Source organism: Chiloscyllium punctatum, chromosome 30, assembly GCF_047496795.1.
Source record: "Chiloscyllium punctatum isolate Juve2018m chromosome 30, sChiPun1.3, whole genome shotgun sequence".
In the NCBI taxonomy this organism is placed as follows: Eukaryota; Metazoa; Chordata; class Chondrichthyes; order Orectolobiformes; family Hemiscylliidae; genus Chiloscyllium; species Chiloscyllium punctatum.
Genome location: NC_092768.1, coordinates 595888 through 619833, shown reverse-complemented (window position 1 = coordinate 619833; position 23946 = coordinate 595888). Strand labels below are relative to the sequence as shown.

The window sequence follows — 23946 nt, the reverse complement described above, 5'->3', positions numbered from 1 at the left end:
CCTGGTTCTGGACGTCCCCAACATTGGGAACCGGTGAACTTTTGCTGGGATCCCTCAGTACCAAGCATGGATCTGCATGGGTTTCTCTTCAGAAGGGTCAGTGTGAATGGCCTGCTTCCACACTGTGGTGCTCCTATGATGCCAACAGTGTAGGTTGAGTACCTGCACGTGCTTTCTCAAGCTTGCCTCTGTGTTGACCTTCATGTTAACCCAGCCACTGGGCTTTGTCCTTCTATCGAGAAGAGCAGACGATGCCACTCAGATGACTTTGACTTTCCACTGTGGGTGTAGTACAGTCTGCCAGCAGCAGGGGATGGTGTTGCATCACCTTAATGGCAGGATCGGGTCCAAACTCTGAGGGGTCTGACCCCTTTTTGATTGGAGCGAGGGAGAGGGGAAAGCTCACTGTCATTTGTCGCTACCGGTTGCTTAAAGGTTTTAATTTGCACGCCGTTTGCGTGCGAGTTATATGCCCACTGACGGGACGAAGTGACAACAAAATCAGAGTGGGAAACAGAAATTGCTGGAGCAAGTCAGCATCTGGAGTGGGGGTGGGGGAAGGGGAAGAAAGCAGACAAGGTTTCTGGTCCGGTGAGCCTTCTTGAGGACGGCAGTTTTCATTTGTCGCCAAAAAATGAGGAAGTCTCAAATGATCATCTCCTTGGTAGATGAAAGGACAAGTTGGCCAGGGAGAGCAGAATGGAGAGTATCGTAGGTTTTGTTTGTTGACAAGAGCAGACCGCTCCGCCCTGGGAACGCATGGGACTTGAAATCGGCACTCCTGCATTGAGATATGGAGCTGGCCTCTCAAAATGCCGCAGACTCCCCGGCGGGGAATTGAACCCCGGTCTCCCGCGTGACAGGCGGGGATACTAACCACTATACTACCGAGGATTGGACGACAGCGCACTCTGTCGCATCCGTATTAGGTAGAATGTTCTTATGTGAAATTTGGATTTTGTTGTCAATTTGAGTTCTCCTTTAGATCATCTTCTACCTCTGTGGAGATGATTAAGAGAATAGTTATTGTTGTTTTCATGTTTTATTATTCGACTATCTTTCTTTCAAGTAATCCGCCGCTGCTGCTGCTGCTGCTGTAAAACAGCCTTTTCGTTGTGCCCTACCGTCTGCGTTAAACTTCGTCTGCTGCTGATCCACGCGCGCTCTCCCATTACCTGCTTCTAACAAACTGATTTGTGTACGACAGCACAAATCCAACAGCCTGGCTTCAATTCCCACTGCCAAATGGACTCAGCACGAAAGCTTCCCTTTTTCAAGCTCGTCCCCTCAGGTTCTACTACCACCCATCAATCGCTTCCTCATCAGAGAGCAGTGCTCCCGGAGGACGGTGGGGTGACTTTACTGTACGCTGCATCAGATCTCTCAGCCATGCATTTAACATCGAAACGTAGAAATTAAGTGCAGGAGTAGGCCATTCAGCCCTTCAAGTCAGGCAGAATCCGAGGAGCAGGAAAATCAGGATGCTGCCTGACTTGCTTCGCGTTTCCAGCGCCACACTGATCGAGACTCTGATTTCCAGCAACTGCAGTCCTCACTTGTTCCATTCAGCCCTTCAAGACACCGCCACCGTTCAATGTGATCACGATTGAACATGTAATTTCAGTAAGCACTCCAGCTTCCTCTCCGTACCCCTGGATCCCTTTAGCTGCAAGGTCTACGTCCGGCTCCCTCTTGAGTGTATCTCACAAACCGGCATAGCCGCATCTTCCTGTGGGAGACAAGTCCACAGGTTCACCACTCTCTGAGAGAAAAATTCTTCCTGAATCGCTTGCCCTTCGTTCGGAGACTGTGACCCCTGGTTCTGGACGTCCCCAACATTGGGAACCGGTGAACTTTTGCTGGGATCCCTCAGTACCAAGCATGGATCTGCATGGGTTTCTCTTCAGAAGGGTCAGTGTGAATGGCCTGCTTCCACACTGTGGTGCTCCTATGATGCCAACAGTGTAGGTTGAGTACCTGCACGTGCTTTCTCAAGCTTGCCTCTGTGTTGACCTTCATGTTAACCCAGCCACTGGGCTTTGTCCTTCTATCGAGAAGAGCAGACGATGCCACTCAGATGACTTTGACTTTCCACTGTGGGTGTAGTACAGTCTGCCAGCAGCAGGGGATGGTGTTGCATCACCTTAATGGCAGGATCGGGTCCAAACTCTGAGGGGTCTGACCCCTTTTTGATTGGAGCGAGGGAGAGGGGAAAGCTCACTGTCATTTGTCGCTACCGGTTGCTTAAAGGTTTTAATTTGCACGCCGTTTGCGTGCGAGTTATATGCCCACTGACGGGACGAAGTGACAACAAAATCAGAGTGGGAAACAGAAATTGCTGGAGCAAGTCAGCATCTGGAGTGGGGGTGGGGGAAGGGGAAGAAAGCAGACAAGGTTTCTGGTCCGGTGAGCCTTCTTGAGGACGGCAGTTTTCATTTGTCGCCAAAAAATGAGGAAGTCTCAAATGATCATCTCCTTGGTAGATGAAAGGACAGTTGGCCAGGGAGAGCAGAATGGAGAGTATCGTAGGTTTTGTTTGTTGACAAGAGCAGACCGCTCCGCCCTGGGAACGCATGGGACTTGAAATCGGCACTCCTGCATTGAGATATGGAGCTGGCCTCTCAAAATGCCGCAGACTCCCCGGCGGGGAATTGAACCCCGGTCTCCCGCGTGACAGGCGGGGATACTAACCACTATACTACCGAGGATTGGACGACAGCGCACTCTGTCGCATCCGTATTAGGTAGAATGTTCTTATGTGAAATTTGGATTTTGTTGTCAATTTGAGTTCTCCTTTAGATCATCTTCTACCTCTGTGGAGATGATTAAGAGAATAGTTATTGTTGTTTTCATGTTTTATTATTCGACTATCTTTCTTTCAAGTAATCCGCCGCTGCTGCTGCTGCTGCTGTAAAACAGCCTTTTCGTTGTGCCCTACCGTCTGCGTTAAACTTCGTCTGCTGCTGATCCACGCGCGCTCTCCCATTACCTGCTTCTAACAAACTGATTTGTGTACGACAGCACAAATCCAACAGCCTGGCTTCAATTCCCACTGCCAAATGGACTCAGCACGAAAGCTTCCCTTTTTCAAGCTCGTCCCCTCAGGTTCTACTACCACCCATCAATCGCTTCCTCATCAGAGAGCAGTGCTCCCGGAGGACGGTGGGGTGACTTTACTGTACGCTGCATCAGATCTCTCAGCCATGCATTTAACATCGAAACGTAGAAATTAAGTGCAGGAGTAGGCCATTCAGCCCTTCAAGTCAGGCAGAATCCGAGGAGCAGGAAAATCAGGATGCTGCCTGACTTGCTTCGCGTTTCCAGCGCCACACTGATCGAGACTCTGATTTCCAGCAACTGCAGTCCTCACTTGTTCCATTCAGCCCTTCAAGACACCGCCACCGTTCAATGTGATCACGATTGAACATGTAATTTCAGTAAGCACTCCAGCTTCCTCTCCGTACCCCTGGATCCCTTTAGCTGCAAGGTCTACGTCCGGCTCCCTCTTGAGTGTATCTCACAAACCGGCATAGCCGCATCTTCCTGTGGGAGACAAGTCCACAGGTTCACCACTCTCTGAGAGAAAAATTCTTCCTGAATCGCTTGCCCTTCGTTCGGAGACTGTGACCCCTGGTTCTGGACGTCCCCAACATTGGGAACCGGTGAACTTTTGCTGGGATCCCTCAGTACCAAGCATGGATCTGCATGGGTTTCTCTTCAGAAGGGTCAGTGTGAATGGCCTGCTTCCACACTGTGGTGCTCCTATGATGCCAACAGTGTAGGTTGAGTACCTGCACGTGCTTTCTCAAGCTTGCCTCTGTGTTGACCTTCATGTTAACCCAGCCACTGGGCTTTGTCCTTCTATCGAGAAGAGCAGACGATGCCACTCAGATGACTTTGACTTTCCACTGTGGGTGTAGTACAGTCTGCCAGCAGCAGGGGATGGTGTTGCATCACCTTAATGGCAGGATCGGGTCCAAACTCTGAGGGGTCTGACCCCTTTTTGATTGGAGCGAGGGAGAGGGGAAAGCTCACTGTCATTTGTCGCTACCGGTTGCTTAAAGGTTTTAATTTGCACGCCGTTTGCGTGCGAGTTATATGCCCACTGACGGGACGAAGTGACAACAAAATCAGAGTGGGAAACAGAAATTGCTGGAGCAAGTCAGCATCTGGAGTGGGGGTGGGGGAAGGGGAAGAAAGCAGACAAGGTTTCTGGTCCGGTGAGCCTTCTTGAGGACGGCAGTTTTCATTTGTCGCCAAAAAATGAGGAAGTCTCAAATGATCATCTCCTTGGTAGATGAAAGGACAGTTGGCCAGGGAGAGCAGAATGGAGAGTATCGTAGGTTTTGTTTGTTGACAAGAGCAGACCGCTCCGCCCTGGGAACGCATGGGACTTGAAATCGGCACTCCTGCATTGAGATATGGAGCTGGCCTCTCAAAATGCCGCAGACTCCCCGGCGGGGAATTGAACCCCGGTCTCCCGCGTGACAGGCGGGGATACTAACCACTATACTACCGAGGATTGGACGACAGCGCACTCTGTCGCATCCGTATTAGGTAGAATGTTCTTATGTGAAATTTGGATTTTGTTGTCAATTTGAGTTCTCCTTTAGATCATCTTCTACCTCTGTGGAGATGATTAAGAGAATAGTTATTGTTGTTTTCATGTTTTATTATTCGACTATCTTTCTTTCAAGTAATCCGCCGCTGCTGCTGCTGCTGTAAAACAGCCTTTTCGTTGTGCCCTACCGTCTGCGTTAAACTTCGTCTGCTGCTGATCCACGCGCGCTCTCCCATTACCTGCTTCTAACAAACTGATTTGTGTACGACAGCACAAATCCAACAGCCTGGCTTCAATTCCCACTGCCAAATGGACTCAGCACGAAAGCTTCCCTTTTTCAAGCTCGTCCCCTCAGGTTCTACTACCACCCATCAATCGCTTCCTCATCAGAGAGCAGTGCTCCCGGAGGACGGTGGGGTGACTTTACTGTACGCTGCATCAGATCTCTCAGCCATGCATTTAACATCGAAACGTAGAAATTAAGTGCAGGAGTAGGCCATTCAGCCCTTCAAGTCAGGCAGAATCCGAGGAGCAGGAAAATCAGGATGCTGCCTGACTTGCTTCGCGTTTCCAGCGCCACACTGATCGAGACTCTGATTTCCAGCAACTGCAGTCCTCACTTGTTCCATTCAGCCCTTCAAGACACCGCCACCGTTCAATGTGATCACGATTGAACATGTAATTTCAGTAAGCACTCCAGCTTCCTCTCCGTACCCCTGGATCCCTTTAGCTGCAAGGTCTACGTCCGGCTCCCTCTTGAGTGTATCTCACAAACCGGCATAGCCGCATCTTCCTGTGGGAGACAAGTCCACAGGTTCACCACTCTCTGAGAGAAAAATTCTTCCTGAATCGCTTGCCCTTCGTTCGGAGACTGTGACCCCTGGTTCTGGACGTCCCCAACATTGGGAACCGGTGAACTTTTGCTGGGATCCCTCAGTACCAAGCATGGATCTGCATGGGTTTCTCTTCAGAAGGGTCAGTGTGAATGGCCTGCTTCCACACTGTGTTGCTCCTATGATGCCAACAGTGTAGGTTGAGTACCTGCACGTGCTTTCTCAAGCTTGCCTCTGTGTTGACCTTCATGTTAACCCAGCCACTGGGCTTTGTGCTTCTATCGAGAAGAGCAGACGATGCCACTCAGATGACTTTGACTTTCCACTGTGGGTGTAGTACAGTCTGCCAGCAGCAGGGGATGGTGTTGCATCACCTTAATGGCAGGATCGGGTCCAAACTCTGAGGGGTCTGACCCCTTTTTGATTGGAGCGAGGGAGAGGGGAAAGCTCACTGTCATTTGTCGCTACCGGTTGCTTAAAGGTTTTAATTTGCACGCCGTTTGCGTGCGAGTTATATGCCCACTGACGGGACGAAGTGACAACAAAATCAGAGTGGGAAACAGAAATTGCTGGAGCAAGTCAGCATCTGGAGTGGGGGTGGGGGAAGGGGAAGAAAGCAGACAAGGTTTCTGGTCCGGTGAGCCTTCTTGAGGACGGCAGTTTTCATTTGTCGCCAAAAAATGAGGAAGTCTCAAATGATCATCTCCTTGGTAGATGAAAGGACAAGTTGGCCAGGGAGAGCAGAATGGAGAGTATCGTAGGTTTTGTTTGTTGACAAGAGCAGACCGCTCCGCCCTGGGAACGCATGGGAATTGAAATCGGCACTCCTGCATTGAGATATGGAGCTGGCCTCTCAAAATGCCGCAGACTCCCCGGCGGGGAATTGAACCCCGGTCTCCCGCGTGACAGGCGGGGATACTAACCACTATACTACCGAGGATTGGACGACAGCGCACTCTGTCGCATCCGTATTAGGTAGAATGTTCTTATGTGAAATTTGGATTTTGTTGTCAATTTGAGTTCTCCTTTAGATCATCTTCTACCTCTGTGGAGATGATTAAGAGAATAGTTATTGTTGTTTTCATGTTTTATTATTCGACTATCTTTCTTTCAAGTAATCCGCCGCTGCTGCTGCTGTAAAACAGCCTTTTCGTTGTGCCCTACCGTCTGCGTTAAACTTCGTCTGCTGCTGATCCACGCGCGCTCTCCCATTACCTGCTTCTAACAAACTGATTTGTGTACGACAGCACAAATCCAACAGCCTGGCTTCAATTCCCACTGCCAAATGGACTCAGCACGAAAGCTTCCCTTTTTCAAGCTCGTCCCCTCAGGTTCTACTACCACCCATCAATCGCTTCCTCATCAGAGAGCAGTGCTCCCGGAGGACGGTGGGGTGACTTTACTGTACGCTGCATCAGATCTCTCAGCCATGCATTTAACATCGAAACGTAGAAATTAAGTGCAGGAGTAGGCCATTCAGCCCTTCAAGTCAGGCAGAATCCGAGGAGCAGGAAAATCAGGATGCTGCCTGACTTGCTTCGCGTTTCCAGCGCCACACTGATCGAGACTCTGATTTCCAGCAACTGCAGTCCTCACTTGTTCCATTCAGCCCTTCAAGACACCGCCACCGTTCAATGTGATCACGATTGAACATGTAATTTCAGTAAGCACTCCAGCTTCCTCTCCGTACCCCTGGATCCCTTTAGCTGCAAGGTCTACGTCCGGCTCCCTCTTGAGTGTATCTCACAAACCGGCATAGCCGCATCTTCCTGTGGGAGACAAGTCCACAGGTTCACCACTCTCTGAGAGAAAAATTCTTCCTGAATCGCTTGCCCTTCGTTCGGAGACTGTGACCCCTGGTTCTGGACGTCCCCAACATTGGGAACCGGTGAACTTTTGCTGGGATCCCTCAGTACCAAGCCTGGATCTGCATGGGTTTCTCTTCAGAAGGGTCAGTGTGAATGGCCTGCTTCCACACTGTGGTGCTCCTATGATGCCAACAGTGTAGGTTGAGTACCTGCACGTGCTTTCTCAAGCTTGCCTCTGTGTTGACCTTCATGTTAACCCAGCCACTGGGCTTTGTCCTTCTATCGAGAAGAGCAGACGATGCCACTCAGATGACTTTGACTTTCCACTGTGGGTGTAGTACAGTCTGCCAGCAGCAGGGGATGGTGTTGCATCACCTTAATGGCAGGATCGGGTCCAAACTCTGAGGGGTCTGACCCCTTTTTGATTGGAGCGAGGGAGAGGGGAAAGCTCACTGTCATTTGTCGCTACCGGTTGCTTAAAGGTTTTAATTTGCACGCCGTTTGCGTGCGAGTTATATGCCCACTGACGGGACGAAGTGACAACAAAATCAGAGTGGGAAACAGAAATTGCTGGAGCAAGTCAGCATCTGGAGTGGGGGTGGGGGAAGGGGAAGAAAGCAGACAAGGTTTCTGGTCCGGTGAGCCTTCTTGAGGACGGCAGTTTTCATTTGTCGCCAAAAAATGAGGAAGTCTCAAATGATCATCTCCTTGGTAGATGAAAGGACAGTTGGCCAGGGAGAGCAGAATGGAGAGTATCGTAGGTTTTGTTTGTTGACAAGAGCAGACCGCTCCGCCCTGGGAACGCATGGGACTTGAAATCGGCACTCCTGCATTGAGATATGGAGCTGGCCTCTCAAAATGCCGCAGACTCCCCGGCGGGGAATTGAACCCCGGTCTCCCGCGTGACAGGCGGGGATACTAACCACTATACTACCGAGGATTGGACGACAGCGCACTCTGTCGCATCCGTATTAGGTAGAATGTTCTTATGTGAAATTTGGATTTTGTTGTCAATTTGAGTTCTCCTTTAGATCATCTTCTACCTCTGTGGAGATGATTAAGAGAATAGTTATTGTTGTTTTCATGTTTTATTATTCGACTATCTTTCTTTCAAGTAATCCGCCGCTGCTGCTGCTGCTGTAAAACAGCCTTTTCGTTGTGCCCTACCGTCTGCGTTAAACTTCGTCTGCTGCTGATCCACGCGCGCTCTCCCATTACCTGCTTCTAACAAACTGATTTGTGTACGACAGCACAAATCCAACAGCCTGGCTTCAATTCCCACTGCCAAATGGACTCAGCACGAAAGCTTCCCTTTTTCAAGCTCGTCCCCTCAGGTTCTACTACCACCCATCAATCGCTTCCTCATCAGAGAGCAGTGCTCCCGGAGGACGGTGGGGTGACTTTACTGTACGCTGCATCAGATCTCTCAGCCATGCATTTAACATCGAAACGTAGAAATTAAGTGCAGGAGTAGGCCATTCAGCCCTTCAAGTCAGGCAGAATCCGAGGAGCAGGAAAATCAGGATGCTGCCTGACTTGCTTCGCGTTTCCAGCGCCACACTGATCGAGACTCTGATTTCCAGCAACTGCAGTCCTCACTTGTTCCATTCAGCCCTTCAAGACACCGCCACCGTTCAATGTGATCACGATTGAACATGTAATTTCAGTAAGCACTCCAGCTTCCTCTCCGTACCCCTGGATCCCTTTAGCTGCAAGGTCTACGTCCGGCTCCCTCTTGAGTGTATCTCACAAACCGGCATAGCCGCATCTTCCTGTGGGAGACAAGTCCACAGGTTCACCACTCTCTGAGAGAAAAATTCTTCCTGAATCGCTTGCCCTTCGTTCGGAGACTGTCACCCCTGGTTCTGGACGTCCCCAACATTGGGAACCGGTGAACTTTTGCTGGGATCCCTCAGTACCAAGCATGGATCTGCATGGGTTTCTCTTCAGAAGGGTCAGTGTGAATGGCCTGCTTCCACACTGTGGTGCTCCTATGATGCCAACAGTGTAGGTTGAGTATCTGCACGTGCTTTCTCAAGCTTGCCTCTGTGTTGACCTTCATGTTAACCCAGCCACTGGGCTTTGTCCTTCTATCGAGAAGAGCAGACGATGCCACTCAGATGACTTTGACTTTCCACTGTGGGTGTAGTACAGTCTGCCAGCAGCAGGGGATGGTGTTGCATCACCTTAATGGCAGGATCGGGTCCAAACTCTGAGGGGTCTGACCCCTTTTTGATTGGAGCGAGGGAGAGGGGAAAGCTCACTGTCATTTGTCGCTACCGGTTGCTTAAAGGTTTTAATTTGCACGCCGTTTGCGTGCGAGTTATATGCCCACTGACGGGACGAAGTGACAACAAAATCAGAGTGGGAAACAGAAATTGCTGGAGCAAGTCAGCATCTGGAGTGGGGGTGGGGGAAGGGGAAGAAAGCAGACAAGGTTTCTGGTCCGGTGAGCCTTCTTGAGGACGGCAGTTTTCATTTGTCGCCAAAAAATGAGGAAGTCTCAAATGATCATCTCCTTGGTAGATGAAAGGACAAGTTGGCCAGGGAGAGCAGAATGGAGAGTATCGTAGGTTTTGTTTGTTGACAAGAGCAGACCGCTCCGCCCTGGGAACGCATGGGACTTGAAATCGGCACTCCTGCATTGAGATATGGAGCTGGCCTCTCAAAATGCCGCAGATTCCCCGGCGGGGAATTGAACCCCCGGTCTCCCGCGTGACAGGCGGGGATACTAACCACTATACTACCGAGGATTGGACGACAGCGCACTCTGTCGCATCCGTATTAGGTAGAATGTTCTTATGTGAAATTTGGATTTTGTTGTCAATTTGAGTTCTCCTTTAGATCATCTTCTACCTCTGTGGAGATGATTAAGAGAATAGTTATTGTTGTTTTCATGTTTTATTATTCGACTATCTTTCTTTCAAGTAATCCGCCGCTGCTGCTGCTGTAAAACAGCCTTTTCGTTGTGCCCTACCGTCTGCGTTAAACTTCGTCTGCTGCTGATCCACGCGCGCTCTCCCATTACCTGCTTCTAACAAACTGATTTGTGTACGACAGCACAAATCCAACAGCCTGGCTTCAATTCCCACTGCCAAATGGACTCAGCACGAAAGCTTCCCTTTTTCAAGCTCGTCCCCTCAGGTTCTACTACCACCCATCAATCGCTTCCTCATCAGAGAGCAGTGCTCCCGGAGGACGGTGGGGTGACTTTACTGTACGCTGCATCAGATCTCTCAGCCATGCATTTAACATCGAAACGTAGAAATTAAGTGCAGGAGTAGGCCATTCAGCCCTTCAAGTCAGGCAGAATCCGAGGAGCAGGAAAATCAGGATGCTGCCTGACTTGCTTCGCGTTTCCAGCGCCACACTGATCGAGACTCTGATTTCCAGCAACTGCAGTCCTCACTTGTTCCATTCAGCCCTTCAAGACACCGCCACCGTTCAATGTGATCACGATTGAACATGTAATTTCAGTAAGCACTCCAGCTTCCTCTCCGTACCCCTGGATCCCTTTAGCTGCAAGGTCTACGTCCGGCTCCCTCTTGAGTGTATCTCACAAACCGGCATAGCCGCATCTTCCTGTGGGAGACAAGTCCACAGGTTCACCACTCTCTGAGAGAAAAATTCTTCCTGAATCGCTTGCCCTTCGTTCGGAGACTGTCACCCCTGGTTCTGGACGTCCCCAACATTGGGAACCGGTGAACTTTTGCTGGGATCCCTCAGTACCAAGCATGGATCTGCATGGGTTTCTCTTCAGAAGGGTCAGTGTGAATGGCCTGCTTCCACACTGTGGTGCTCCTATGATGCCAACAGTGTAGGTTGAGTACCTGCACGTGCTTTCTCAAGCTTGCCTCTGTGTTGACCTTCATGTTAACCCAGCCACTGGGCTTTGTCCTTCTATCGAGAAGAGCAGACGATGCCACTCAGATGACTTTGACTTTCCACTGTGGGTGTAGTACAGTCTGCCAGCAGCAGGGGATGGTGTTGCATCACCTTAATGGCAGGATCGGGTCCAAACTCTGAGGGGTCTGACCCCTTTTTGATTGGAGCGAGGGAGAGGGGAAAGCTCACTGTCATTTGTCGCTACCGGTTGCTTAAAGGTTTTAATTTGCACGCCGTTTGCGTGCGAGTTATATGCCCACTGACGGGACGAAGTGACAACAAAATCAGAGTGGGAAACAGAAATTGCTGGAGCAAGTCAGCATCTGGAGTGGGGGTGGGGGAAGGGGAAGAAAGCAGACAAGGTTTCTGGTCCGGTGAGCCTTCTTGAGGACGGCAGTTTTCATTTGTCGCCAAAAAATGAGGAAGTCTCAAATGATCATCTCCTTGGTAGATGAAAGGACAGTTGGCCAGGGAGAGCAGAATGGAGAGTATCGTAGGTTTTGTTTGTTGACAAGAGCAGACCGCTCCGCCCTGGGAACGCATGGGACTTGAAATCGGCACTCCTGCATTGAGATATGGAGCTGGCCTCTCAAAATGCCGCAGACTCCCCGGCGGGGAATTGAACCCCGGTCTCCCGCGTGACAGGCGGGGATACTAACCACTATACTACCGAGGATTGGACGACAGCGCACTCTGTCGCATCCGTATTAGGTAGAATGTTCTTATGTGAAATTTGGATTTTGTTGTCAATTTGAGTTCTCCTTTAGATCATCTTCTACCTCTGTGGAGATGATTAAGAGAATAGTTATTGTTGTTTTCATGTTTTATTATTCGACTATCTTTCTTTCAAGTAATCCGCCGCTGCTGCTGCTGCTGTAAAACAGCCTTTTCGTTGTGCCCTACCGTCTGCGTTAAACTTCGTCTGCTGCTGATCCACGCGCGCTCTCCCATTACCTGCTTCTAACAAACTGATTTGTGTACGACAGCACAAATCCAACAGCCTGGCTTCAATTCCCACTGCCAAATGGACTCAGCACGAAAGCTTCCCTTTTTCAAGCTCGTCCCCTCAGGTTCTACTACCACCCATCAATCGCTTCCTCATCAGAGAGCAGTGCTCCCGGAGGACGGTGGGGTGACTTTACTGTACGCTGCATCAGATCTCTCAGCCATGCATTTAACATCGAAACGTAGAAATTAAGTGCAGGAGTAGGCCATTCAGCCCTTCAAGTCAGGCAGAATCCGAGGAGCAGGAAAATCAGGATGCTGCCTGACTTGCTTCGCGTTTCCAGCGCCACACTGATCGAGACTCTGATTTCCAGCAACTGCAGTCCTCACTTGTTCCATTCAGCCCTTCAAGACACCGCCACCGTTCAATGTGATCACGATTGAACATGTAATTTCAGTAAGCACTCCAGCTTCCTCTCCGTACCCCTGGATCCCTTTAGCTGCAAGGTCTACGTCCGGCTCCCTCTTGAGTGTATCTCACAAACCGGCATAGCCGCATCTTCCTGTGGGAGACAAGTCCACAGGTTCACCACTCTCTGAGAGAAAAATTCTTCCTGAATCGCTTGCCCTTCGTTCGGAGACTGTCACCCCTGGTTCTGGACGTCCCCAACATTGGGAACCGGTGAACTTTTGCTGGGATCCCTCAGTACCAAGCATGGATCTGCATGGGTTTCTCTTCAGAAGGGTCAGTGTGAATGGCCTGCTTCCACACTGTGGTGCTCCTATGATGCCAACAGTGTAGGTTGAGTACCTGCACGTGCTTTCTCAAGCTTGCCTCTGTGTTGACCTTCATGTTAACCCAGCCACTGGGCTTTGTCCTTCTATCGAGAAGAGCAGACGATGCCACTCAGATGACTTTGACTTTCCACTGTGGGTGTAGTACAGTCTGCCAGCAGCAGGGGATGGTGTTGCATCACCTTAATGGCAGGATCGGGTCCAAACTCTGAGGGGTCTGACCCCTTTTTGATTGGAGCGAGGGAGAGGGGAAAGCTCACTGTCATTTGTCGCTACCGGTTGCTTAAAGGTTTTAATTTGCACGCCGTTTGCGTGCGAGTTATATGCCCACTGACGGGACGAAGTGACAACAAAATCAGAGTGGGAAACAGAAATTGCTGGAGCAAGTCAGCATCTGGAGTGGGGGTGGGGGAAGGGGAAGAAAGCAGACAAGGTTTCTGGTCCGGTGAGCCTTCTTGAGGACGGCAGTTTTCATTTGTCGCCAAAAAATGAGGAAGTCTCAAATGATCATCTCCTTGGTAGATGAAAGGACAAGTTGGCCAGGGAGAGCAGAATGGAGAGTATCGTAGGTTTTGTTTGTTGACAAGAGCAGACCGCTCCGCCCTGGGAACGCATGGGACTTGAAATCGGCACTCCTGCATTGAGATATGGAGCTGGCCTCTCAAAATGCCGCAGACTCCCCGGCGGGGAATTGAACCCCCGGTCTCCCGCGTGACAGGCGGGGATACTAACCACTATACTACCGAGGATTGGACGACAGCGCACTCTGTCGCATCCGTATTAGGTAGAATGTTCTTATGTGAAATTTGGATTTTGTTGTCAATTTGAGTTCTCCTTTAGATCATCTTCTACCTCTGTGGAGATGATTAAGAGAATAGTTATTGTTGTTTTCATGTTTTATTATTCGACTATCTTTCTTTCAAGTAATCCGCCGCTGCTGCTGCTGTAAAACAGCCTTTTCGTTGTGCCCTACCGTCTGCGTTAAACTTCGTCTGCTGCTGATCCACGCGCGCTCTCCCATTACCTGCTTCTAACAAACTGATTTGTGTACGACAGCACAAATCCAACAGCCTGGCTTCAATTCCCACTGCCAAATGGACTCAGCACGAAAGCTTCCCTTTTTCAATCTCGTCCCCTCAGGTTCTACTACCACCCATCAATCGCTTCCTCATCAGAGAGCAGTGCTCCCGGAGGACGGTGGGGTGACTTTACTGTACGCTGCATCAGATCTCTCAGCCATGCATTTAACATCGAAACGTAGAAATTAAGTGCAGGAGTAGGCCATTCAGCCCTTCAAGTCAGGCAGAATCCGAGGAGCAGGAAAATCAGGATGCTGCCTGACTTGCTTCGCGTTTCCAGCGCCACACTGATCGAGACTCTGATTTCCAGCAACTGCAGTCCTCACTTGTTCCATTCAGCCCTTCAAGACACCGCCACCGTTCAATGTGATCACGATTGAACATGTAATTTCAGTAAGCACTCCAGCTTCCTCTCCGTACCCCTGGATCCCTTTAGCTGCAAGGTCTACGTCCGGCTCCCTCTTGAGTGTATCTCACAAACCGGCATAGCCGCATCTTCCTGTGGGAGACAAGTCCACAGGTTCACCACTCTCTGAGAGAAAAATTCTTCCTGAATCGCTTGCCCTTCGTTCGGAGACTGTCACCCCTGGTTCTGGACGTCCCCAACATTGGGAACCGGTGAACTTTTGCTGGGATCCCTCAGTACCAAGCATGGATCTGCATGGGTTTCTCTTCAGAAGGGTCAGTGTGAATGGCCTGCTTCCACACTGTGGTGCTCCTATGATGCCAACAGTGTAGGTTGAGTACCTGCACGTGCTTTCTCAAGCTTGCCTCTGTGTTGACCTTCATGTTAACCCAGCCACTGGGCTTTGTCCTTCTATCGAGAAGAGCAGACGATGCCACTCAGATGACTTTGACTTTCCACTGTGGGTGTAGTACAGTCTGCCAGCAGCAGGGGATGGTGTTGCATCACCTTAATGGCAGGATCGGGTCCAAACTCTGAGGGGTCTGACCCCTTTTTGATTGGAGCGAGGGAGAGGGGAAAGCTCACTGTCATTTGTCGCTACCGGTTGCTTAAAGGTTTTAATTTGCACGCCGTTTGCGTGCGAGTTATATGCCCACTGACGGGACGAAGTGACAACAAAATCAGAGTGGGAAACAGAAATTGCTGGAGCAAGTCAGCATCTGGAGTGGGGGTGGGGGAAGGGGAAGAAAGCAGACAAGGTTTCTGGTCCGGTGAGCCTTCTTGAGGACGGCAGTTTTCATTTGTCGCCAAAAAATGAGGAAGTCTCAAATGATCATCTCCTTGGTAGATGAAAGGACAGTTGGCCAGGGAGAGCAGAATGGAGAGTATCGTAGGTTTTGTTTGTTGACAAGAGCAGACCGCTCCGCCCTGGGAACGCATGGGACTTGAAATCGGCACTCCTGCATTGAGATATGGAGCTGGCCTCTCAAAATGCCGCAGACTCCCCGGCGGGGAATTGAACCCCGGTCTCCCGCGTGACAGGCGGGGATACTAACCACTATACTACCGAGGATTGGACGACAGCGCACTCTGTCGCATCCGTATTAGGTAGAATGTTCTTATGTGAAATTTGGATTTTGTTGTCAATTTGAGTTCTCCTTTAGATCATCTTCTACCTCTGTGGAGATGATTAAGAGAATAGTTATTGTTGTTTTCATGTTTTATTATTCGACTATCTTTCTTTCAAGTAATCCGCCGCTGCTGCTGCTGCTGTAAAACAGCCTTTTCGTTGTGCCCTACCGTCTGCGTTAAACTTCGTCTGCTGCTGATCCACGCGCGCTCTCCCATTACCTGCTTCTAACAAACTGATTTGTGTACGACAGCACAAATCCAACAGCCTGGCTTCAATTCCCACTGCCAAATGGACTCAGCACGAAAGCTTCCCTTTTTCAAGCTCGTCCCCTCAGGTTCTACTACCACCCATCAATCGCTTCCTCATCAGAGAGCAGTGCTCCCGGAGGACGGTGGGGTGACTTTACTGTACGCTGCATCAGATCTCTCAGCCATGCATTTAACATCGAAACGTAGAAATTAAGTGCAGGAGTAGGCCATTCAGCCCTTCAAGTCAGGCAGAATCCGAGGAGCAGGAAAATCAGGATGCTGCCTGACTTGCTTCGCGTTTCCAGCGCCACACTGATCGAGACTCTGATTTCCAGCAACTGCAGTCCTCACTTGTTCCATTCAGCCCTTCAAGACACCGCCACCGTTCAATGTGATCACGATTGAACATGTAATTTCAGTAAGCACTCCAGCTTCCTCTCCGTACCCCTGGATCCCTTTAGCTGCAAGGTCTACGTCCGGCTCCCTCTTGAGTGTATCTCACAAACCGGCATAGCCGCATCTTCCTGTGGGAGACAAGTCCACAGGTTCACCACTCTCTGAGAGAAAAATTCTTCCTGAATCGCTTGCCCTTCGTTCGGAGACTGTGACCCCTGGTTCTGGACGTCCCCAACATTGGGAACCGGTGAACTTTTGCTGGGATCCCTCAGTACCAAGCATGGATCTGCATGGGTTTCTCTTCAGAAGGGTCAGTGTGAATGGCCTGCTTCCACACTGTGTTGCTCCTATGATGCCAACAGTGTAGGTTGAGTACCTGCACGTGCTTTCTCAAGCTTGCCTCTGTGTTGACCTTCATGTTAACCCAGCCACTGGGCTTTGTCCTTCTATCGAGAAGAGCAGACGATGCCACTCAGATGACTTTGACTTTCCACTGTGGGTGTAGTACAGTCTGCCAGCAGCAGGGGATGGTGTTGCATCACCTTAATGGCAGGATCGGGTCCAAACTCTGAGGGGTCTGACCCCTTTTTGATTGGAGCGAGGGAGAGGGGAAAGCTCACTGTCATTTGTCGCTACCGGTTGCTTAAAGGTTTTAATTTGCACGCCGTTTGCGTGCGAGTTATATGCCCACTGACGGGACGAAGTGACAACAAAATCAGAGTGGGAAACAGAAATTGCTGGAGCAAGTCAGCATCTGGAGTGGGGGTGGGGGAAGGGGAAGAAAGCAGACAAGGTTTCTGGTCCGGTGAGCCTTCTTGAGGACGGCAGTTTTCATTTGTCGCCAAAAAATGAGGAAGTCTCAAATGATCATCTCCTTGGTAGATGAAAGGACAAGTTGGCCAGGGAGAGCAGAATGGAGAGTATCGTAGGTTTTGTTTGTTGACAAGAGCAGACCGCTCCGCCCTGGGAACGCATGGGACTTGAAATCGGCACTCCTGCATTGAGATATGGAGCTGGCCTCTCAAAATGCCGCAGACTCCCCGGCGGGGAATTGAACCCCGGTCTCCCGCGTGACAGGCGGGGATACTAACCACTATACTACCGAGGATTGGACGACAGCGCACTCTGTCGCATCCGTATTAGGTAGAATGTTCTTATGTGAAATTTGGATTTTGTTGTCAATTTGAGTTCTCCTTTAGATCATCTTCTACCTCTGTGGAGATGATTAAGAGAATAGTTATTGTTGTTTTCATGTTTTATTATTCGACTATCTTTCTTTCAAGTAATCCGCCGCTGCTGCTGCTGCTGCTGCTGTAAAACAGCCTTTTCGTTGTGCCCTACCGTCTGCGTTAAACTTCGTCTGCTGCTGATCCACGCGCGCTCTCCCATTACCTGCTTCTAACAAACTGATTTGTGTACGACAGCACAAATCCAACAGCCTGGCTTCAATTCCCACTGCCAAATGGACTCAGCACGAAAGCTTCCCTTTTTCAAGCTCGTCCCCTCAGGTTCTACTACCACCCATCAATCGCTTCCTCATCAGAGAGCAGTGCTCCCGGAGGACGGTGGGGTGACTTTACTGTACGCTGCATCAGATCTCTCAGCCATGCATTTAACATCGAAACGTAGAAATTAAGTGCAGGAGTAGGCCATTCAGCCCTTCAAGTCAGGCAGAATCCGAGGAGCAGGAAAATCAGGATGCTGCCTGACTTGCTTCGCGTTTCCAGCGCCACACTGATCGAGACTCTGATTTCCAGCAACTGCAGTCCTCACTTGTTCCATTCAGCCCTTCAAGACACCACCACCGTTCAATGTGATCACGATTGAACATGTAATTTCAGTAAGCACTCCAGCTTCCTCTCCGTACCCCTGGATCCCTTTAGCTGCAAGGTCTACGTCCGGCTCCCTCTTGAGTGTATCTCACAAACCGGCATAGCCGCATCTTCCTGTGGGAGACAAGTCCACAGGTTCACCACTCTCTGAGAGAAAAATTCTTCCTGAATCGCTTGCCCTTCGTTCGGAGACTGTCACCCCTGGTTCTGGACGTCCCCAACATTGGGAACCGGTGAACTTTTGCTGGGATCCCTCAGTACCAAGCATGGATCTGCATGGGTTTCTCTTCAGAAGGGTCAGTGTGAATGGCCTGCTTCCACACTGTGGTGCTCCTATGATGCCAACAGTGTAGGTTGAGTACCTGCACGTGCTTTCTCAAGCTTGCCTCTGTGTTGACCTTCATGTTAACCCAGCCACTGGGCTTTGTCCTTCTATCGAGAAGAGCAGACGATGCCACTCAGATGACTTTGACTTTCCACTGTGGGTGTAGTACAGTCTGCCAGCAGCAGGGGATGGTGTTGCATCACCTTAATGGCAGGATCGGGTCCAAACTCTGAGGGGTCTGACCCCTTTTTGATTGGAGCGAGGGAGAGGGGAAAGCTCACTGTCATTTGTCGCTACCGGTTGCTTAAAGGTTTTAATTTGCACGCCGTTTGCGTGCGAGTTATATGCCCACTGACGGGACGAAGTGACAACAAAATCAGAGTGGGAAACAGAAATTGCTGGAGCAAGTCAGCATCTGGAGTGGGGGTGGGGGAAGGGGAAGAAAGCAGACAAGGTTTCTGGTCCGGTGAGCCTTCTTGAGGACGGCAGTTTTCATTTGTCGCCAAAAAATGAGGAAGTCTCAAATGATCATCTCCTTGGTAGATGAAAGGACAAGTTGGCCAGGGAGAGCAGAATGGAGAGTATCGTAGGTTTTGTTTGTTGACAAGAGCAGACCGCTCGGCCCTGGGAACGCATGGGAATTGAAATCGGCACTCCTGCATTGAGATATGGAGCTGGCCTCTCAAAATGCCGCACACTCCCCGGCGGGGAATTGAACCCCGGTCTCCCGCGTGACAGGCGGGGATACTAACCTCTATACTACCGAGGATTGGACGACAGCGCACTCTGTCGCATCCGTATTAGGTAGAATGTTCTTATGTGAAATTTGGATTTTGTTGTCAATTTGAGTTCTCCTTTAGATCATCTTCTACCTCTGTGGAGATGATTAAGAGAATAGTTATTGTTGTTTTCATGTTTTATTATTCGACTATCTTTCTTTCAAGTAATCCGCCGCTGCTGCTGCTGCTGTAAAACAGCCTTTTCGTTGTGCCCTACCGTCTGCGTTAAACTTCGTCTGCTGCTGATCCACGCGCGCTCTCCCATTACCTGCTTCTAACAAACTGATTTGTGTACGACAGCACAAATCCAACAGCCTGGCTTCAATTCCCACTGCCAAATGGACTCAGCACGAAAGCTTCCCTTTTTCAAGCTCGTCCCCTCAGGTTCTACTACCACCCATCAATCGCTTCCTCATCAGAGAGCAGTGCTCCCGGAGGACGGTGGGGTGACTTTACTGTACGCTGCATCAGATCTCTCAGCCATGCATTTAACATCGAAACGTAGAAATTAAGTGCAGGAGTAGGCCATTCAGCCCTTCAAGTCAGGCAGAATCCGAGGAGCAGGAAAATCAGGATGCTGCCTGACTTGCTTCGCGTTTCCAGCGCCACACTGATCGAGACTCTGATTTCCAGCAACTGCAGTCCTCACTTGTTCCATTCAGCCCTTCAAGACACCGCCACCGTTCAATGTGATCACGATTGAACATGTAATTTCAGTAAGCACTCCAGCTTCCTCTCCGTACCCCTGGATCCCTTTAGCTGCAAGGTCTACGTCCGGCTCCCTCTTGAGTGTATCTCACAAACCGGCATAGCCGCATCTTCCTGTGGGAGACAAGTCCACAGGTTCACCACTCTCTGAGAGAAAAATTCTTCCTGAATCGCTTGCCCTTCGTTCGGAGACTGTGACCCCTGGTTCTGGACGTCCCCAACATTGGGAACCGGTGAACTTTTGCTGGGATCCCTCAGTACCAAGCATGGATCTGCATGGGTTTCTCTTCAGAAGGGTCAGTGTGAATGGCCTGCTTCCACACTGTGGTGCTCCTATGATGCCAACAGTGTAGGTTGAGTACCTGCACGTGCTTTCTCAAGCTTGCCTCTGTGTTGACCTTCATGTTAACCCAGCCACTGGGCTTTGTCCTTCTATCGAGAAGAGCAGACGATGCCACTCAGATGACTTTGACTTTCCACTGTGGGTGTAGTACAGTCTGCCAGCAGCAGGGGATGGTGTTGCATCACCTTAATGGCAGGATCGGGTCCAAACTCTGAGGGGTCTGACCCCTTTTTGATTGGAGCGAGGGAGAGGGGAAAGCTCACTGTCATTTGTCGCTACCGGTTGCTTAAAGGTTTTAATTTGCACGCCGTTTGCGTGCGAGTTATATGCCCACAGACGGGACGAAGTGACAACAAAATCAGAGTGGGAAACAGAAATTGCTGGAGCAAGTCAGCATCTGGAGTGGGGGTGGGGGAAGGGGAAGAAAGCAGACAAGGTTTCTGGTCCGGTGAGCCTTCTTGAGGACGGCAGTTTTCATTTGTCGCCAAAAAATGAGGAAGTCTCAAATGATCATCTCCTTGGTAGATGAAAGGACAAGTTGGCCAGGGAGAGCAGAATGGAGAGTATCGTAGGTTTTGTTTGTTGACAAGAGCAGACCGCTCGGCCCTGGGAACGCATGGGACTTGAAATCGGCACTCCTGCATTGAGATATGGAGCTGGCCTCTCAAAATGCCGCAGACTCCCCGGCGGGGAATTGAACCCCGGTCTCCCGCGTGACAGGCGGGGATACTAACCACTATACTACCGAGGATTGGACGACAGCGCACTCTGTCGCATCCGTATTAGGTAGAATGTTCTTATGTGAAATTTGGATTTTGTTGTCAATTTGAGTTCTCCTTTAGATCATCTTCTACCTCTGTGGAGATGATTAAGAGAATAGTTATTGTTGTTTTCATGTTTTATTATTCGACTATCTTTCTTTCAAGTAATCCGCCGCTGCTGCTGCTGCTGTAAAACAGCCTTTTCGTTGTGCCCTACCGTCTGCGTTAAACTTCGTCTGCTGCTGATCCACGCGCGCTCTCCCATTACCTGCTTCTAACAAACTGATTTGTGTACGACAGCACAAATCCAACAGCCTGGCTTCAATTCCCACTGCCAAATGGACTCAGCACGAAAGCTTCCCTTTTTCAAGCTCGTCCCCTCAGGTTCTACTACCACCCATCAATCGCTTCCTCATCAGAGAGCAGTGCTCCCGGAGGACGGTGGGGTGACTTTACTGTACGCTGCATCAGATCTCTCAGCCATGCATTTAACATCGAAACGTAGAAATTAAGTGCAGGAGTAGGCCATTCAGCCCTTCAAGTCAGGCAGAATCCGAGGAGCAGGAAAATCAGGATGCTGCCTGACTTGCTTCGCGTTTCCAGCGCCACACTGATCGAGACTCTGATTTCCAGCAACTGCAGTCCTCACTTGTTCCATTCAGCCCTTCAAGACACCGCCACCGTTCAATGTGATCACGATTGAACATGTAATTTCAGTAAGCACTCCAGCTTCCTCTCCGTACCCCTGGATCCCTTTAGCTGCAAGGTCTACGTCCGGCTCCCTCTTGAGTGTATCTCACAAACCGGCATAGCCGCATCTTCCTGTGGGAGACAAGTCCACAGGTTCACCACTCTCTGAGAGAAAAATTCTTCCTGAATCGCTTGCCCTTCGTTCGGAGACTGTCACCCCTGGTTCTGGACGTCCCCAACATTGGGAACCGGTGAACTTTTGCTGGGATCCCTCAGTACCAAGCATGGATCTGCATGGGTTTCTCTTCAGAAGGGTCAGTGTGAATGGCCTGCTTCCACACTGTGGTGCTCCTATGATGCCAACAGTGTAGGTTGAGTACCTGCACGTGCTTTCTCAAGCTTGCCTCTGTGTTGACCTTCATGTTAACCCAGCCACTGGGCTTTGTCCTTCTATCGAGAAGAGCAGACGATGCCACTCAGATGACTTTGACTTTCCACTGTGGGTGTAGTACAGTCTGCCAGCAGCAGGGGATGGTGTTGCATCACCTTAATGGCAGGATCGGGTCCAAACTCTGAGGGGTCTGACCCCTTTTTGATTGGAGCGAGGGAGAGGGGAAAGCTCACTGTCATTTGTCGCTACCGGTTGCTTAAAGGTTTTAATTTGCACGCCGTTTGCGTGCGAGTTATATGCCCACTGACGGGACGAAGTGACAACAAAATCAGAGTGGGAAACAGAAATTGCTGGAGCAAGTCAGCATCTGGAGTGGGGGTGGGGGAAGGGGAAGAAAGCAGACAAGGTTTCTGGTCCGGTGAGCCTTCTTGAGGACGGCAGTTTTCATTTGTCGCCAAAAAATGAGGAAGTCTCAAATGATCATCTCCTTGGTAGATGAAAGGACAAGTTGGCCAGGGAGAGCAGAATGGAGAGTATCGTAGGTTTTGTTTGTTGACAAGAGCAGACCGCTCCGCCCTGGGAACGCATGGGACTTGAAATCGGCACTCCTGCATTGAGATATGGAGCTGGCCTCTCAAAATGCCGCAGACTCCCCGGCGGGGAATTGAACCTCCGGTCTCCCGCGTGACAGGCGGGGATACTAACCACTATACTACCGAGGATTGGACGACAGCGCACTCTGTCGCATCCGTATTAGGTAGAATGTTCTTATGTGAAATTTGGATTTTGTTGTCAATTTGAGTTCTCCTTTAGATCATCTTCTACCTCTGTGGAGATGATTAAGAGAATAGTTATTGTTGTTTTCATGTTTTATTATTCGACTATCTTTCTTTCAAGTAATCCGCCGCTGCTGCTGCTGTAAAACAGCCTTTTCGTTGTGCCCTACCGTCTGCGTTAAACTTCGTCTGCTGCTGATCCACGCGCGCTCTCCCATTACCTGCTTCTAACAAACTGATTTGTGTACGACAGCACAAATCCAACAGCCTGGCTTCAATTCCCACTGCCAAATGGACTCAGCACGAAAGCTTCCCTTTTTCAAGCTCGTCCCCTCAGGTTCTACTACCACCCATCAATCGCTTCCTCATCAGGGAGCAGTGCTCCCGGAGGACGGTGGGGTGACTTTACTGTACGCTGCATCAGATCTCTCAGCCATGCATTTAACATCGAAACGTAGAAATTAAGTGCAGGAGTAGGCCATTCAGCCCTTCAAGTCAGGCAGAATCCGAGGAGCAGGAAAATCAGGATGCTGCCTGACTTGCTTCGCGTTTCCAGCGCCACACTGATCGAGACTCTGATTTCCAGCAACTGCAGTCCTCACTTGTTCCATTCAGCCCTTCAAGACACCGCCACCGTTCAATGTGATCACGATTGAACATGTAATTTCAGTAAGCACTCCAGCTTCCTCTCCGTACCCCTGGATCCCTTTAGCTGCAAGGTCTACGTCCGGCTCCCTCTTGAGTGTATCTCACAAACCGGCATAGCCGCATCTTCCTGTGGGAGACAAGTCCACAGGTTCACCACTCTCTGAGAGAAAAATTCTTCCTGAATCGCTTGCCCTTCGTTCGGAGACTGTCACCCCTGGTTCTGGACGTCCCCAACATTGGGAACCGGTGAACTTTTGCTGGGATCCCTCAGTACCAAGCATGGATCTGCATGGGTTTCTCTTCAGAAGGGTCAGTGTGAATGGCCTGCTTCCACACTGTGGTGCTCCTATGATGCCAACAGTGTAGGTTGAGTACCTGCACGTGCTTTCTCAAGCTTGCCTCTGTGTTGACCTTCATGTTAACCCAGCCACTGGGCTTTGTCCTTCTATCGAGAAGAGCAGACGATGCCACTCAGATGACTTTGACTTTCCACTGTGGGTGTAGTACAGTCTGCCAGCAGCAGGGGATGGTGTTGCATCACCTTGATGGCAGGATCGGGTCCAAACTCTGAGGGGTCTGACCCCTTTTTGATTGGAGCGAGGGAG

At 50.2% G+C, this 23946-nt stretch overlaps 13 non-coding genes across 13 annotated transcripts; all 13 read right to left on the bottom strand.

Annotated features, from left to right (window-relative positions):
- Positions 1-822: 822 nt before the first annotated feature.
- trnad-guc (transfer RNA aspartic acid (anticodon GUC)) lies at positions 823-894 on the bottom strand. Its single transcript has one exon. It is a non-coding gene; the product is annotated as a tRNA-Asp (tRNA).
- A 1742-nt stretch (positions 895-2636) lies between these two features.
- Positions 2637-2708, bottom strand: trnad-guc (transfer RNA aspartic acid (anticodon GUC)). The gene has a single exon. It is a non-coding gene; the product is annotated as a tRNA-Asp (tRNA).
- A 1742-nt stretch (positions 2709-4450) lies between these two features.
- On the bottom strand, positions 4451-4522 carry trnad-guc (transfer RNA aspartic acid (anticodon GUC)). Its single transcript has one exon. It is a non-coding gene; the product is annotated as a tRNA-Asp (tRNA).
- Positions 4523-6262: 1740 nt separating this feature from the next.
- trnad-guc (transfer RNA aspartic acid (anticodon GUC)) lies at positions 6263-6334 on the bottom strand. The gene has a single exon. It is a non-coding gene; the product is annotated as a tRNA-Asp (tRNA).
- Positions 6335-8070: 1736 nt separating this feature from the next.
- trnad-guc (transfer RNA aspartic acid (anticodon GUC)) lies at positions 8071-8142 on the bottom strand. The gene has a single exon. It is a non-coding gene; the product is annotated as a tRNA-Asp (tRNA).
- A 1740-nt stretch (positions 8143-9882) lies between these two features.
- Positions 9883-9955, bottom strand: trnad-guc (transfer RNA aspartic acid (anticodon GUC)). Its single transcript has one exon. It is a non-coding gene; the product is annotated as a tRNA-Asp (tRNA).
- Positions 9956-11691: 1736 nt separating this feature from the next.
- trnad-guc (transfer RNA aspartic acid (anticodon GUC)) lies at positions 11692-11763 on the bottom strand. Its single transcript has one exon. It is a non-coding gene; the product is annotated as a tRNA-Asp (tRNA).
- A 1740-nt stretch (positions 11764-13503) lies between these two features.
- Positions 13504-13576, bottom strand: trnad-guc (transfer RNA aspartic acid (anticodon GUC)). Its single transcript has one exon. It is a non-coding gene; the product is annotated as a tRNA-Asp (tRNA).
- A 1736-nt stretch (positions 13577-15312) lies between these two features.
- On the bottom strand, positions 15313-15384 carry trnad-guc (transfer RNA aspartic acid (anticodon GUC)). Its single transcript has one exon. It is a non-coding gene; the product is annotated as a tRNA-Asp (tRNA).
- A 1740-nt stretch (positions 15385-17124) lies between these two features.
- On the bottom strand, positions 17125-17196 carry trnad-guc (transfer RNA aspartic acid (anticodon GUC)). Its single transcript has one exon. It is a non-coding gene; the product is annotated as a tRNA-Asp (tRNA).
- Positions 17197-18942: 1746 nt separating this feature from the next.
- trnad-guc (transfer RNA aspartic acid (anticodon GUC)) lies at positions 18943-19014 on the bottom strand. Its single transcript has one exon. It is a non-coding gene; the product is annotated as a tRNA-Asp (tRNA).
- A 1740-nt stretch (positions 19015-20754) lies between these two features.
- Positions 20755-20826, bottom strand: trnad-guc (transfer RNA aspartic acid (anticodon GUC)). The gene has a single exon. It is a non-coding gene; the product is annotated as a tRNA-Asp (tRNA).
- Positions 20827-22566: 1740 nt separating this feature from the next.
- Positions 22567-22639, bottom strand: trnad-guc (transfer RNA aspartic acid (anticodon GUC)). The gene has a single exon. It is a non-coding gene; the product is annotated as a tRNA-Asp (tRNA).
- Positions 22640-23946: the final 1307 nt, after the last annotated feature.